Here is an 18,080-nt window from a genome sequence, read left to right as displayed (position 1 = left end):
CGTATTCGGCTCTGGCAGATAATCCACATGCAGTAGAGCAAAAGGGAAATTCAAGACTGGAACACCAGGAATCTTCTGTACCTCCACGTCCACGACGGCGAGCAAGAAGAATCCCGGACAAACAAGGTATCAGTATTTTTAATATTCCAGATGTTTTGAATGACTCCCGAATATAACCAAATATTTCCAGGTTTTCTCAAATATACCGAAATATTGTAAATTGCATAATGTTTAAAGATAATAACTGACATACTTCCGACAACAGTAATCTCTAGGTCCTTTATTTGAGAAACAGTCGACGTTTCGAGAGTCAACAATTACTTCTCGTCAAGAAATCATATTAGTTAGACTTTTCATTAAATTTACTAGCAAACTTCAGATAAAAAACTTCTTTTTTCTTTAACAATTCGAACTTCAGGTGTACAAAAAATTCTTAACTTTATCATTCTCTCAGACGAATTTAATACCATCCTTGGATCTGCAATATCGATCGTAATGAGATTTTACGAAATATTATGGAATACTCACAACGCACAAGTGATCTGGGGTTTGGCAATACATTATTAGATTCTAATCAATATTTTAAAGAGTGGGAATAATATCTACAAACCGAAACTCTTCATATAATTATGAACGAATTTTACAACAGGCGATTTCGCTTGAACAATTATATTTCGAGTTTCGATCTCAAATCTCACTATGTAGATTTTCAGAGCTAAATATATGGTTCTGTTATTTATTTAAACAAAGCTTTTACATGATTATAGCAATTTGTTCTTCTATACACTATAGAAACGCAAGAAAAAAACGAGGTAAACTAACGCATTAACTAAAAGCTTATAGTCCTGGATCAATAACAACCCTCATCAATTAATTTTGGAACAAAATAGCCTCAGGGGAATTACTTTCACTTTCAACAATCGGCGGGTTTTAAAATTTTTCGAATGTCAATGATTCTTTCGACCAACCTGCTGTCTTGTTTGTAATGTTTATAATAACACCTTCTTGAAATTCTGCAGAGGTCACCGCGTGTCTCATACTATGAGCTTTGAACTTGCTTCTTTCTACATAGGCTTGTAATATGCCCGCTAAACATGGTCCTGTTTTTTCTAAGAACCTAGGCAGTAAAAAAAGTGGTTGGTGTACTCCTGGTCATCCTAATAATTATACCTTTTGCATTTCGCTTATATTTATGAGTTTTATTACTGAAAATGGTTGCATTTTGTCTGCCGTAGCTAGGGATAAAAGTATATGTTAGCTATTCATAAGCGAAGCTAGAGAAAGGTCGTTTAACTAAAACAAAGCAGCTACTGTCGCTAGAACGGGAGTGACATCCCAAGTATTTTAATATGTTGGTTTCCTCGGGCTTACTCTAAACACACCCTCAAAGAGAAGCGTAACCACGTGGCCCCATGACACTTTCTTTCCGATCAAAAAAGCTAAAGCTGCTCGAAAATTATTGAGAGTTTCAAAAATAGCTCCTCCGTTGAAATTCTTTGATGAGCATGCCAACGCTAAACTTGCATTAGTTTCAATCAAATTACTTCTTGATAGGAATCGTACATTGTTTGGTTGTTGATTCAGATAAAGACGCAATTATTATATTCATCAACTGCCTTGGCGTAAAACTAGGTATCTGGTTAACGGATGTTGACGAGATCTACATGGAGAAAGAAGCTAGTTACTGGAAAGTTGAAAAATTATCGGAGGTTCAATAAAAAGGGATGCTAACACTTGGAACCACGGTTATGTGCGCTATTTTTTAAATATTACAATTTCTTGCGACTGGTCTGAAATAATGTTTTTGATTACTTGAAATATCATTGAAAATAAGGGGAAGCGTAAAAGTAAGATTTTTCTAAGTTAATGTAATTGCGTCCACAGCAAGCGCTTCAGGGTATTGGTTCCATGAGCAGTAATCGGCGCATTTAGCATTACATCTTCAAGCTAATAAATCTCTAGAAGTAGTGACGAAAGATCTCACTACATTTCAAAAATCTTTCTCTGACAATTCCCATTCTGTATCGATATTTTGTACACGTGATCCAGCATCGGCGTAAACATTTTCTTTTGATGCAGTATAAGAGGCAATGAACGATGTTTTCTTTTTACAGCAAATCCAAATATTTCCTGTTATCTAATTGAGCTTACGGTATTGTATTCGGTCCATCCGATTTACCATATATACGAATTTGCCGTCAAATTGTCAATTCTCAATAAGATTTTGCACCCTAATAAATTGATGGTAAAACATATCTGAGCGAAGAAGGATGCTACCAACTCAAAGTAATTTGTGTAATGCGTTCTTTTTTATTCTGTCCAAAAAGCGAAACTCAATTCACCCCCACAGTTTTCCCCCAACCCAAAGTAGAAGCATCTGCGAAAATCTCCGTTTAGTACTGACATGTTCTAAATGCATTGAGAGCTAGCGGAATAATATCTGGTTGTCACGTAAATTCAGATTGCAAATAATCTCTTACAAGCATTCTTGCATCGGAATTACCATTATTCTCCAGTGAAACTAGATATCTAAGCCGTTCAAAGAATTTTGTATGACGCCAGCGGTATCAAATAGCAGAACAAGATTCGGTCAAGTCTCCAACAACTAATCAAAGTCCCTTATATGACAGTTTACATTCTTTTCAAGATTTCTGATCCTACTACTTAGATTTTCTCTCTTTCATTCAGGAAACTCGAACGTCATCGTAAGAGTAATAATAATAAACCCTAAAGATTCACAAATCTGTTTCGGGATGAAATTACTTTTGTCGTGATTGCTCACAAATCCCAACTTTTACAGAATCTGATTTATCCTTTAAACATTATTTGATCAGGAAGCACAAAACGCGCCAAACATGAGGAGAAATCAAAATAAACTACAGATATGAAGCCTGTCATTCTTTAGAAATTAATAACAGGTTTCATGATTTTCAGAAACACCTGAGGGTCTGTTCATAAACTAAAAAAGGGAGGGAAGTAAATTCGAATAATGGCTCATTCCAAGAAAATCGCAATTATTTCCTATTTGAAACACGAATTGGTATCAGATGATAAATATCGCGAATATCTATATTGGCCGTAAACGAACCTAAGGATGCTAGTTTTGTAGCTTTACGAATATACTTCATCTAAAGTAATGAATTGATTTTACTCTTTCAAATTTAAAACAAATCTTTTAAAATCGTTTGATTTATGTATTGAATAATAACTTCACAAGAAGTGGCCAATTCAAACGAATGATTGCTTTAAGATATTCTGAATTTCTGCAGCGCTAACTACAGGATCAGATAGCGCTCAAAACTGACTCAGCCTATCATCAAACGCAATTGAATAACCATCTATATAATTTAATGTGACTTAGTCACATTCGATATCAGACTGTGGAACAGTTTTTTTTGAGACAAGGCTTTCCAGTTGCTCTTCAACAAAGGTTTTGACAGTGCTTTTTCAGCCTGCTTTTGTTTTAAGCTCAACCCGAGCTTTTCCATTCACTTAGCAGTTTTCAACCTCGTCAACAAATCTTTCCTGAACAAATAGGTATTGGTCTTTGATCTTTCAAGAAGATCTTTGACTTTACGATCCGAGTTTGGGTAAACAAAAGCCTTCCTCGTCTTACTCGCCTGATATAAATACTTAGATTAAAGTTTTTCCTTATCCAGATCCAGTCCTCTGCTTGTTACTTATGATAGAATTCTTATTTCAATTTAAGCCTTTCTGTTTGTTATTTATGCACGTATTTTAATTTTAATTTCGGAAAGGACATTTTAAAACCTTCAAAGCATTTGTACGAGCTATCTGGACCATTCAATGTATCTACCTGAGTACCTGGGGAGAATTTCCCAGAGCTTCTCAGAGCCTTGAGAATCTTTAGCATATACTCTGAGATTTCTATCGGTAGGGTTAGTATATTTTTAATTAAAAGTTAATGTTTAAGCTATTATTTGTTATTAATATCAACATTCACATTAAGTAATATTCCTATGAAGCCTGGAATTTGTTCTAAGTTTTGTTATTAAAGTCGATTGCTGGTGTAAAATGCGATAACAACTTTTTGAGATTTTGAGGTTAGGAACTAATTTGAGACTGCAAGAGCGAACTTCTGGTTGCAGAATTAGATAATTTTTGCCAATTTAATTTAAATCATTCGTGTATCTACAAAAATCTATAAAATACTATTTTTTGCTACGAAAAGTTACGAAAATGTAATACAAAAACTTTACGAAAATTAAGCTGTTACTCATTTTTCGTAATACGAAATAAATACTCCGTGTTTGAAATACATTGAAAATTATTGACATTTTTCATACAAATTTCACAAAAGTTTGATTTAAATGAGAAATGAAATTTTATAAAAAATCCCGTGCATCACAGGAATGTTAATCACTAAATGTTAATGTTTATATCGAATGCAAATAATAACTAAAAATATACCAATGTTAGACTAACTTTAAATTTCAACAAAATACGGGAATTTTCAAACAAATCATTCAATTTTTAACTAAAAAAGATCAAGTTTCAATGAAAACGATCAAATTTTAAGAAAAAATTGAAGAATTAAGTTTTTAGTATACAAAATTTAATATTCAATCAAAAAAATGAAATTTTTTACAAGTTATTTAAAATGTTAACCACTACAAGCGAATTTAACACCAAATATTAAAAGTTTTAACAAAAAAGATGAATTTTCAATCACAAGATTAATTTTCTATTTAGAAAAATTTTATTTAACAAATAATATGATTTTCAACTAAATTAATTTTCAATCCAAGTGCAATAATATAAAAAGTATTTAAAATAAGATAGAATTCACTTAAAATCGGGCAGCTTCTACACATTATATAGCAGAATCTCTTGGCGATTATAATTTTTTATATTAAATTATGCAAGACATTTTTTCTGACATATCAAATTTTAAACAAAAATAGAATAATTCAGTTTTTAGTTTATAAAAGTTAATATTCAATTAAAAAAATGAAATTTTCTACAGGTTATTTAAAATTTTAATTAATATAGATGAACATGACATCAAATAGTAAAAGTTTTAACAAAAAAGATGAAATTTAAATCACAAAGATTAATTTTCTATTAAAAAAATCTTTTTTAAAAAATAATATAATTTTCAACTAAATTAATTTTAAATGCAAAAACAATATTATAAAAAGTATTTAAAATAAAATAGAATTTACTTAAAACCATCAGGTTCTACACATTATATAGCAGACTCTTTCAGCGATTAACATTTTTTTTTATAATAAATTATGCAAGACGCTTTTTCCTATTTAAGACCAAAAAAATCGAATGTGGGCATCTATGTTAAGAATAATAAAAAAACAGATTAATTTTTTACCCAAAGTTTCCTTAAATACATTAATTTTTTACAAACAAACAAAAAATCAAGAAAATAGTTGAAACCTCAATAAACAAGATAAGATTTTAACAAAGAAAAATAATTAAAAAAAATAAAATATAAATATATATATTTTATTTAAAATATAAATATATAAAACCAGAAATATTCCTTATTAGTTAAAAAAATTAATATTTAACATCAAACAATTAAATGTCAACAAGTTAATTGAAATTTTAGTAAAATAGATGCACTTGATGATACATAGTTGAACTTTCAAGCACACACATGCATTTTCAACCAAGAACCCAAAAATATCAATTTTTAATTCAAAAATTAGGTGTTCCATAAAAGTGGGATACCCAAGTGCGAAGTCACATATGGCTCAATATTGGCCCATAGTCGGCAAAAATATTGCCGAAAATCGGCGGCCATTATCGCGCCAATGACGGAATGCTAACTATGGCCTGCACTTGGCAGCCAAAGCTTGGCTGCCATTGTCGGCCCAACACTGGGTACCAGTATTGGACCAAACCTGGCTGCCATCGTCGTGCCATTGCCGGATTGATAACTATGGCCTTAACTTGGCAGCCAGGGCTTGGCTGCCATTGTCGGCCCAATACTGGCTACGTTCTAAGGATATGACGAAAAAGATTTTTAAAAAATAAATATTAATTGATTGCGAGTACTTTAAATATAAATATAATAATTGTGGTATGGTATGCTGTAGTTCAGAAAAGTTAAAGAACCAAATTTTAAGCTCTCTTTTTCTAATTATTTATTATTATGTGACGTTGAGTTAATGTAAAATCCACGAAATGTTAACAGGAATATCCATACACTAATTTTTAAATAAATAGTTTAAATCGATTACAATTTTTCTTCGCGTAATATTTCATTTTTATCCGTTGTAGCCTGCTTTAAAACTTTTTGCAATGGAAGGAAATGTAATTTTTATAAACATTGACAATTTTTAATGACAGAACTTAACAAATTTCATCGTGAACTTTGACAATTTTTCAATAATTTTTTTTATCTTTCGTGTAAGATTTGTTTATTAGGTGCTAAAACTAAGACTTGGTGAAACAAAGTGCCGATACTGGGTCAAGGATCGGTGGAGAATCGGCAAATATAAATAGCCAATATAGGCTGCCAGCACTGGCTCAACATTGGGCCGATTTAAATAAAACATGGTTTGCCATGGTAAAAGTGACACTTGGCTCAGTAATGTGCCATCACTGATCCAGACTTTGGCTGATTCTCGTGAAACATGGTTCTCCGTACTAAAAGTGAGACTTGGCGCAATAAAGTGCCGATACTGGGCCAAGCATCGGTGGAGTATCGGCAAATATAAATAGCCAATATAGGCTGCCAGAACTGGCTCAACATTGGGCCGATTTAAATAAAACATGGTTTGCCGTGGTAAAAGTGACACTTGGCCCAGTAATGTGCCATCACTGGGCCAGACTTTGGCTGATCCTCGTGAAACATGGTTCTCCGTACTAAAGGTGAGACTTGGCGCAATAAAGTTCCGATACTGGGCCAAGCATCGGTGGAGGATCGGCAAATATAAATAGCAAATATAGGCTGCCAGCACTGGCTCAACACTGGGCCGATTAAAATGCCGATATTGGCCCAATAACTTTAGCCGACCTTTGGCTGCCAAAATTGGACCAACACTGGGCCGTGTATTCAGCTCCGGCAATTCGCACTTGGGTAGTTAAATTTTCAGTTAGAGAATTTAATTCTTAACAAAATAACGGAATGTGCAACTTAATAGTTCTGTTCCTAGTCACATATATGAATTTTCAAACAAGAAGACTGATTTCCTACCAAAATAGCGAATTTTCATCGAAATATATGCATTTTCAAACAAATGGTTGAATTTTCAACTAAAAAATACCAATTTTTACTTTCAAATATCAATTCTCTACCAAAAATGGTATAATCCAATTTCAGCTTGCATGCATTAATTTTTGACTAACTATAAAGGAACTTTCAACAAAATAATTAAATTTTCAATCAAAAATATGAATTTTCAAGTTTTATATTTCTAACAAAAAAGACCAATTTTCAACATAATACATAAATTTTAAAACAAATCATTCCATTTTCAACCAGAAAAATCAAGGTTCAATAAAAAATGTCAAATTTCAAACATAAATAAAATAATGTAGTTTTTGGTTTAGAAAAGTTAATATTCAATCAAAAAAACGAAATTTCTCACAGATTATTTCAGATTTTAACTAAAACAGATGAAATTGACACCAAATAGTAGAAGTTTAAAAAAAATGAATTTTCAATCACAAAGATTAATTTTCTATTAAAGAAATTTTAAAAAATAAATAACAAAATTTTGTAGAAATTGTTGATATAAGCTGTTGGCAGTTTTAAAATTGCAAGCATTATTTTTTTATTAATATCTTAGTTGTGAACTAATAAAAAATGAAAATGACTTATTTTTAAATTTAAATTTTGTTTAATTTTATAAAGAACTATTGATAAATCTTGCAGTAATCTTAAAACATCATTTCATTTTAAAGAAGTACAATTGATGAGAAAACAATACCAATGTAGTCGAAAAAGTTTTGTCAGCAACTTTTTATTTAATGAAACAATTTTCAATCGCAAAAGTTATTTACAAATTATTTTTTTAGTGATATATAAGTAATTATATTAAATTTTTTATTATTTTACTCCTTTTTTGTTATTTTTAAATAATCTGTCTGTACGAAAATTATTATTGTAAATTGTAAGAAACTTTATACAAATTTAAATTGTATTCAACTAAATTAATTTTTAATCCAAGAACATTATAAAAAGTATTTAGAATAAGATAAAACTCACTTAAAATCAAACAGGTTCTATACATTATTTATCAAAATCGTTAGCGATAAATTTTTTTTATAGTAAATTATACCAGACGTTTTTTCCTGCATAAGACAACAAAAAATCGAGTTTGGACATCTATTTTAAAAATGATAAAGAACAGATTCATTAACAAACAAAAAAAATCAAGAAAATAGTTGAATACTCAATAAAAAAGATAATATTTCAAAAAGAAAATTAATTTTCTACCAAAAAGACGAATTTTCAACTAAAAAAATTAATTTTCAATTATAAAAATAATTTCTCAACCTACAATTATACATTTAAATTTTTAATAAAATAGCTGAATCCTCAATCAAAAAGATCAAATTTCAAACAAATAGTGGAGTTTTTAACTAAAAAAGATAAATTTGTAATTAAAAATATAAATATATAGAATCAGAAATAGGATTATTTCTTTTTAGTTAAAAGAATTGATATTTAACAACAAATAATTAAATTTTCAACAAATCAGTTGAAATTTATTAAAATAGGCGAATTTGATATTACACAGTTGAACTTTCAAGCAAATGGATACATATCCAAATAAAAATATTAATTTTATATAAAAAAGACGACGTTTGAAACAAATAATTGAATTTTCAACACAAAAATGTCCATTTTGGAATTCGAAATTTCGATGTTTCATCGAAAGTGGGATTCTTAAAGTTTCAGTTAAAGAATTTAATTGTTAACAAAAAAAGGAATGTGCAACTTAATAGTTTTGTTCTTAATCACAAAGATAAATTTTCAACCAAGAAGACTAATTTCCTACGAAGAATCTGAAATTTTATCGAAATATGTGCTTTTTCAAACGAAAGGTTAAATTTGCAACTAAAAAACATCAATTTTTACTTTAAAATATTAATTCTCTAGCATAAATGGTATAATCTAATTTTATCTTACATAAATTAATTTTTAACTAACTATAAAGGAATTTTCCAAAAAAATTGAACCCTCAAAGAAACAGATGAATTTTCAACAGCAAAGATCAATTTCCTACTTGAAAAAGACGGTTTAAAAAAATCAAATTTTTAACAAAAAAAGATCTATTTTTTTAATATCAATTTTTTATAAAAAATGGTATAATCGCATTTTCTCTTAAATAAATTAATTTTTCGCAGGGAAAGGAATTTTTAACAAAATAATAGAATCCTCGAGAAAAAGATGAAATTTCAATCAGGAAGTTTATTTTTCTACCAAGAATGACGAATTTTCAAGAAAATTCTGAATTTCCAAATACTGTATGAAAATAGATGAATTTGTTTCTGAATAGTTCAATCATTAACGAGAAAAGATCGACTTTAAATCAAAAGGATAAATTTTCTACCAAAACAGAAAAATAACAGAAATTGTATTATTAAGTAAGAAAGGTCAATTTTCAATTTAAAATATTAATTTTCAACATAAATAGTACAATCGAAATTTCTTTTAAAGAAATTGGTTTTCGACAATCTGAAAAGGAATTATTTTTTGAATAACTGAATCCTTAATGAAAAATATTAATTTCAACCAAGAATATTACTTTTTTACCAAAAACTACGAGTTTTCTACAAAATCTAGAAAGTTTCAAACAAATATATGATATTTATCTGAAAAATATCATTTTTCAACCAAAAGTAATGTAAGTAAATTTTACCATTATAGAAATTAATCTTAAAAATATACATAAAAATTTGAAGAAAATAGTTGAATTTTTAATCAAAAAGATTAGTTTTAAACAGAAACAGATGAAGCTTCAATTATGAACTTGATATTCAACGAAAAAATGGCATGGTTCAGTTTTTAGTGAAAAAAATTATTTCCAATTTAAAGAAGTGCAATTAAAAGAAAAAATCTGAGTTCTGTACTAAAACAGATTGTAATTAAAAATATCAATACATTTTGAACCAAAAATGGAAAGTCTAATTTTCACTTAAATAAATTAATTTCAAAAAAATAAGAATTGTTGAATCCTCAATCAGCAAGATGAATTTTCAAACAAGAAGATTAATTTCATACTGAAAAATATGAATTTCTAACAAAATCCATAAATTTTTAAATAATTAGTTAGATTTTTAACGAAAAAAGATCACACTTTAATTAAAAAATTAAATTTTCTAGTAAAAATATCATAGTTGACTTTTCTCTTAAAAAAAATTAATTTTCGACAAAAAAAAACAGTGTTACGAAAATTATTTCAAAGGAGGTCGAATCCATTTAACATTAGGTAGGTTCTGCACTTCGAGTCGCTGAATCGATCAGGAAAGGACTTATGTTGTTTTTAGATAAAATTTTAAGAGAACTTTCTTTTCGTTGTAAAATAAATTCTATGTTCAAAAGATTAATTTGTAATCAATAAGATTAATGTTTTACAAAAAAGAGGAATTTTTAACCGATTACTTAATTTTTAACTACAAGGGAACAGTTTTTTCAAATTTTTTGCTGAAAGTATTCAACAATTTAGTTAAATTTTTTTTCTGATATGAGTTTTCCACTAAAACTATTAATTTTTTATTTAGGAAAACGAATTTTCAATAAATAAAGAATTGTCAGTTAGGAAATCAAAAAATATGTCTCAATCCTTAATATTTTAAGTCAAAAGACTATTTTTCTGTGAAACAGTTATAACACCTTTCCTCTCCATCTACCTCCATAAACCACATTTTTCACAACACCTTCACCCCACATTATAAGTTTTCAAGTATTTATTGGTTTAAAGTGTTATTTTTAATAAATAATTCCACTAATTTCAATGTAATTTGAAATATAATAATTATTAGTTCAATTTTAAAGAAAGATTTTAAAGGGGAGACTTGGCCAAAATATGCAGGGGAAAGTTTACCAAGTGGCAAAAAGCTTGTAACTTTTGTTTTTTTACCTATAAGAAAATTGATTAGTATATTGGGCGTGCAAAAATTTTACTAAATTGATTTATAAGAATTGTGGTTTAAAAATGAAAAGTTCATTATTCAAAGAGTATGATTATCATCAACATTAGTTACAAAATTGTAATAAATGCTTTTCATCAATATTAGGTGTTAATTAATATTCAAAAAAGCAAGCTCATTTGGAATAAAATAGTTCAATTTAATTTTCTACCAAAATATATAAAATTGGTTAAAATCCAATTATAAAAGATTAATTACAGTTTCAGGTACAGAACTCATCCTTTGGTAACTTCGATATTTTATACTAATATTGTGTAAAATTAATTAAATACGTATTACATAGAAAAGATAGGCTTTCGGTTTATTCTTTTTCATAAGAAGATAAATAGGCGCGCGCCGCACAGTGATCTGGAATAGGAATTTACTGTTCATAATCGCCCACAGGTCGTATTTCTTAACCGATTCTAAAGTTTTTTTCTAGAAATGCTCAGCAATTAATTTTTAAGAGAATTGTGTTTTTCTTTTTTTAAATTTTTTTCGCAGAGCGACAATATATAATTAAATATAGTGACAAAATTGACCATTTTAGCTTTCTGAATTTTTACCTCAAGAAAAAATTCAGATAGAAACTCACTATCAGCCGGAATTATTGCACATGCATTCATAAAACATAATTAATTTTAATAATATTTAACTTAATTATTATAAACAATTTTTATAAAGAAATTCTTATTAGTGTTTTTTTATAATATAAAAAAACGTTTATTTTACGCTAGTTGCTAATGTTTTTCATAAGAGTCATAATTTGTAACAAAAAAATTAGCATGATTTTACAACTATTGTTTTTATAAACATTTCCATAAAAAATTTTTTTATGAACGAGTTTTTCTCATAGCTGAATTGATTTTTCTGAACAAACGTGATTCACAATTGTCGTCAAAGCCATTTATATACTTTAAGCTTTATCAAACATAAACAATATATATTGTTTATAACAATTTAGTTAAACAAGTCTCCTAATCGGCCGTTTTTTCGTATAAAAAAATGTTTTTTTTCTTCAATAATTATTAGAGTGTCATTTATTGCGGTGACTAACCGACGAAATTAAATAAAAAATAATAATTTATATGATTGTTATAGACAATTTTTTAAACAAAAATATGATTTGTTTACATGCAAAAAGGACGGATTTTCACTGAAATTTTCCGACACTAAACGAAAAGTGATTTCAAAATTGGACATGGGACATTAAATAATAATTTGCGTAATTGTTAATAACAATTTTAAAACAATGCGTGACAATCTCCGGTTGGTCGTAGAAAAAAGTTATTTTTTCTTCAATCATTTTTGTGATAATCTTATTCGTGTTATTGAATCAATGAAAAAATTGATACTTATAATAATAATGAGATTATTATAAAAAACTTAAAATAAACAAATTACGATTTAGAACTCAAATCATTTTTAGATTCGAATTTTTCTATGAGTTCATCGAGCTCTTGATCAAGTTCAACTTCAACTTTTTCTCATTCAGGCTTCAAGGATGCAATGAAAAGATCTGAGGACTCAAGGAGTTTGTGAATTAGGTCGTGCATAATATGCAACCGAGAGATTTTTCGTGTGTTGAACTGGCGAATGTACTTGGTATCTTTGTTCCTGGCTTCAGAAGCTTCTTCGGAATACATGCCAATTGGCAGCATAAGATTGTCCATAAATTTTCCCCCATGTAGCAATATTTCATGAACTAAAGAAGGCATGCATTACCATAGACATAAGCTCACATACAGTTCTGCTGTCCTAAAAACATACTCGTTGAAAAAGAGGGGTGGAATTTTTCTGCTACTAACTAACATTTGTAGTATGTTTCTAAACATTTTAATGAGTTCTTTATTTACTCCAGTTATTTCTGACACTTGATCAGTATTCGAGAAAAACCTACGAGCCGTATTACCACAATTAGGGTTGCCAGATCCTTGACTTGGTTGATCAATTATTCACCCCATCTTCTTTTGAAATTTGTTGCAAATTCTTTTCTCAGCTTCTTTCATCGTTTCTTTATCCTCTTTCTTGCATTGGTTACATTTGCAGATTTGTAACCGATAAGCAATATGTAGTATAGACTCCACGAACCTAATCCAGGCATGCAAAGTAGAAAGACCAAATTCTAAGATAGATACAATTTCTTTCTTCTGCTTTACACGCTCTAGATCAATCATTTGTGATGGTGTTACTTTGCAAATGTAGCAAGTAGAAGATGATGGAGTATCAGTGAGCGCTGTACAAACTTTTCCATCCAACATAGTTAGCTTCATTTCTGTTCTCACTATATACACACCATTAGTCGTAGTAAAAGTGTTGTGGGTCTAAGCTTCTGAACTTGTGTCTTAATATTTTTGATTTCCGATTTCGTTAATTCCTTTGTTTCCTTTGCATATTTAATCATGATAGGTATACAAAGTTTTGGCGAAGAACTATGAGGATTCATCCAAACTGTTTCTCCCGTGCGCTTTTCCCTCAACCATATTGGCACCATTGATGCTGTGAAAAAAGAGTCATCGGTCAAATCATTGTTATTAAACTTCTGATTGTATTTTGTTTCAGTTGACAGTCCATCGATGCCATATTTAATTCCAAAGTTCAAATAAATAATCTCTAATCTATTCTCTGAAATCTGAAGGCATAAATTCAGATCTTTAAAAAAACTTTGAATAGTGTGATCAATCAGAGACTGAATCTCAACCATGGCTCCTTCTTCCGATATTCGAATAATTGAAGGAATACAATCTTTTTTAATCTCTAATACATTCACATATGAAGGATAAATATCAGCCTTTCTTCCTTTGGCCTGTAAGTGAATAATTATATTGATACTTTAATAATCTGATCTGTTGCATTAAAGCTAAAGCTTCTTCTGAAGAGTATGGCACATATGATTTAAAGTCAGATTTACCTCAAATGTTTAAATTTTCTGTACGTCAGAATTCAAAAGAACGACTATAGCATTTGCAATTTTTTTTCTTCCACTCTTTTGTAAACTTCGCAGAAATGCATCCTGTTTCTCAGCAGCTATAAAACTCTTTTCAATGGGCATTAATTTTCGTCTCTTTGTCGCAGCAGAAGCATCTTCGAAATTCGTATCCGAACTTTTTCTTCCTCCTTCTGATTTTATCCCAGAAAAAGTAACAACGAAGTCAGTTTTTAGCCACTTTTTGAACCTCTTTTCAAACTGAATTTTTATACTTAAACATTCTTTCCATTTTTTCTTAAATATAGGTAAAAAATACAAATTGAAATGATTAGCTACTAATACTAGATGCACAGGATCAAGATTGTGCTCAGTTTGCATGAAACTTAACAAATCTTGCACGTCAGTACTTTCATTGGCAATAAGAAAATCACAAAGGACCTTCTTACCTACCTTAAGAGTATCCATTTTTTATTAGAAATAATACAAGAAATTTAGATGTACAAACCTGCGGAAGATATTTCAAAATAACGCCAAAATTAAATCATAAAGATAATTTCAACGCAGCCTCTCTCAGTTATATAAACGAAAATGATGATTTGTCTTGCAAGAGCGCGTGCGGGAGATACCCACCTAGCGGTGAACCTGGGACTGTACTTTTTAGTTGAGAGTCACTTGTTCTTCATTTGTTTTTTATGAAGTTACGTACAAAACAAATGAAAGATAAGTGACTTCTGAATACGCAAGTACAGTGTTATTGCACCCTATTTTCACTTGTTTCTTAGTTATTTTTCAGGAAGTTGAATGAAACAAATAAAAGATAGGTGACTTCTATAAACGCAAGTACAGCGTTATTACTATGGACAGTTTGCTACAGAAATTATTATTAACAACTACGCAAATTATTATTTAATGTGCCATATCCAATTTTGGAATCACTGTTAGTTTATTGTCGGAGAATTTTAGTGGAAACCCGTCTTTTTTGCATGTAAAAAAAAATAAATTAAAAAAAAACATTTTTTTCTACTAGGAAACGGTCTCGATAGTTGCCTAGCCTAGAAGACCAGTTTGTTTTTAAATATAAAATAAAAAAAATAAAAAAATGCCTAGTGCTCACCAGTAAAATTCTTAACAATTATTTTGACTTTTATCATGCTATTCTTTTGTGCTTTACACTTAATATGGTTAGTAGCACAGATTCATAGGCATACCATCAATGATTGTAAGACTGAGATTTGCCTTAGAATCCAAAAGATTTTCTTTTTCATATGAGTAATCAATACAAATTATATTGAAATGCGTCATTCTTCACACATTTTTACGGTGTCGAAATGAATATAAAAAGCGAGGGAATGCTGTGTTTCCACCTCCGGGAAACCCAAACATAAAGTAAGAACGGAAATATAATGAAACGTTAAAAGTTTTAGCTGAGAGAAATCCCGAACTTTTTTTACTTTTTAAATACGACTGTTACTGCAATTTTAAATTATGGTACAATTTTTAAATGTATATGCATAGGTTACTTCTGGGTCGTAAATATTCACACTTACTTTAAGAAATATTTAGGGAATCCGATGATTTAAATAAGATTTTCTGACGGTGACAGAATGCATAATCGACTTAAGATCTAGAGTGATTAAATTCATTCCGAGTTATCTGAGTATTTGGAAATAATCCTTGTATTCCAAAGTATACATTGAGAATACATTCGTCGTAATGATTCGCGAATGTGAGTCCTCAATAACATCTAGATATTTTAGATCAGATATGGTGATTCATTTTAGCTTTCGTTTTACAGAATCAAAAGACATTGAAGCTAAAATAAAAGAAGCTGAAAGGGTGCATGCGCTATCTTTTCGAGAGCATAGTAATTATATTCAAAAAGGACTTCGCCAGAGTAATCAACAACAAGATGGCATAATAGAGTTTACAGAGGAGGATGCTCTTAAATTGTTGCAAAGGCATTATCCTGAAGGCCTTCCTTATCCTCTATCTCAACCTCAATTTTTGTCAGGGAATGTAGTAACACCGACTGGAAATCGCAAAAGAAGAACAAATCTCAGTGTAGGAAATCCAAGGCGGAAAATTATTTCGGATCCACATGATCAATTAAACCAGCAGTCCCAACCTCCAGAACATGCTTTCCTGTATCGTCAACCAGACGAAATTCCTCAACCGGAGGTAAGGCTTGATCCTCATGGTAACCATAAAAATTATTATCATTGGGATAATTCTAAACGTTCAGGATCCTGCTCATAAAACTAATACTTCAGAAAAAAATGTAACTCTTGTTTTAAAAAATTTATTTTTTCATATATTCCTTTTTGAAATACATACGTTACTATCTGGCATTATTGTATTTATGGTATATTCTTTTTTACACTGAGAAAAAAGTACTCTTAAATCAAAAGGGCCGGTGCTTTTGAATTCCGCATTATTAATACAATAGCTTATGTAAGTAGTCCAATAAATTTTGCTTTGACTGAAATAAGTCTCATTTTTAAATAAAAAATAGAATACAAGATATTGAAAGATTGACGATTACATGAAGCTCAACCATATAAAGTGAAGAAAAATAAATCCAGATGCATTTCAAGAAAATTTTGTATTTAAAGTGTCAAATATACTTTTGAATAAACAAAGCATCTTTTTAATTTCTAGAGAAAATTATTTCCGCGAAACAAAGCTACTTTGTACTTGATAGTATCTACTGTAGTTACAATAAATGTCGCTTTTGAATACGGTCAAAAGCATACACTATTATAAATACAGCATCTGTGATGAAAATAATAAAACACAAATTTTAAGCCATCTGTGTATTCTATTATCAGATTACGATATGTATTTATTACAGGTAAAGTATATAATCCGGCAATATATATAATCCCTAGGCATTATATATAATGCCCAACAGAGACCAGGCAAAGTATGTAATACTTCTCTTCTTCAATGGCCTTTTGAAGTCAGGATTTTCGAATCATTAAACTTATTTTCAAATTTTTAATTAGTGTGTGCAAATAATTCAAGTAGAAAAACATAATTGTTTATGTAATTGAGTATTATTTAAACTAATATTGTCTTTAAATAATACCAGAGAAATGCGGTTTTTTCTTAAATATTCAACATTTATTCCACTTGTCAAGTGGTTTAAGGTAATAGTTTATTCAAGTTTCAACTTGATTCACCTAATGTTGACAATTCTGAACAAAATTAAAAGTCTTGAAATTCTTGATACAACATTAATTGAATGATTGGAAACCATGAGGAGCTAACCCTTATTCAGAAAGTTTTTCAGGAGGACAAAAAAATGTTCACCTGTAACGTCTTGGGATAGCCCTTTGAAGAAATTTATTATTTTATTAAAAATAGTAAAAATTAAATTCTTCACGTTCTGAGAAAAGCATGATACGTTTGACAGATTGGACAATCTACATGTTATATTTAATATATGGATTTTAATGAGCTCAACCTTGCAAATCTCAAAAAAATTACTTTTGTTCATTAATTTGCTTTTACCATAATTGATTGCATTTTTCTAACCAACTGTAAACTATTTCGATAAGTTACAAAAAGTCTCAAATGCACAATTATTTTTCACTAATTATTATTTTCTTAAACAATTAATGTTTGTTTAGACCATTTTTTTTCTCATCTGTGCAAAATAAAAAGTCATCATTTTTCGGGATAAATGATACAATTGACGAATTTCAATGATAAAATATATATCAAACTTAAAATATTTGGAAATTAATTATTTGAGTTATTTTTTTCGTTTAAAACATTTTTCCCGAGTTTTTTTTCTCAAGCTAAGGACACAATTAACGAATTATAAAAGTAATTGTTTAAGAATATTTGTCAATTAATGAAACATTTTTTATTCATTTAAACAATTTTTTAATCCTGTAAATCGTGAAATTTGTTAATTTAAGTTAAAACGCTATTATTGAAATTAATAAACATTATTAACATAAAATTAATATTTTGCATTTTGAAGAGCATTTCCGGACACAATACAAGGGGTTTGGGGGGC

Source organism: Belonocnema kinseyi, chromosome 7, assembly GCF_010883055.1.
Source record: "Belonocnema kinseyi isolate 2016_QV_RU_SX_M_011 chromosome 7, B_treatae_v1, whole genome shotgun sequence".
In the NCBI taxonomy this organism is placed as follows: Eukaryota; Metazoa; Arthropoda; class Insecta; order Hymenoptera; family Cynipidae; genus Belonocnema; species Belonocnema kinseyi.
This window is presented reverse-complemented; position numbering follows the sequence as displayed.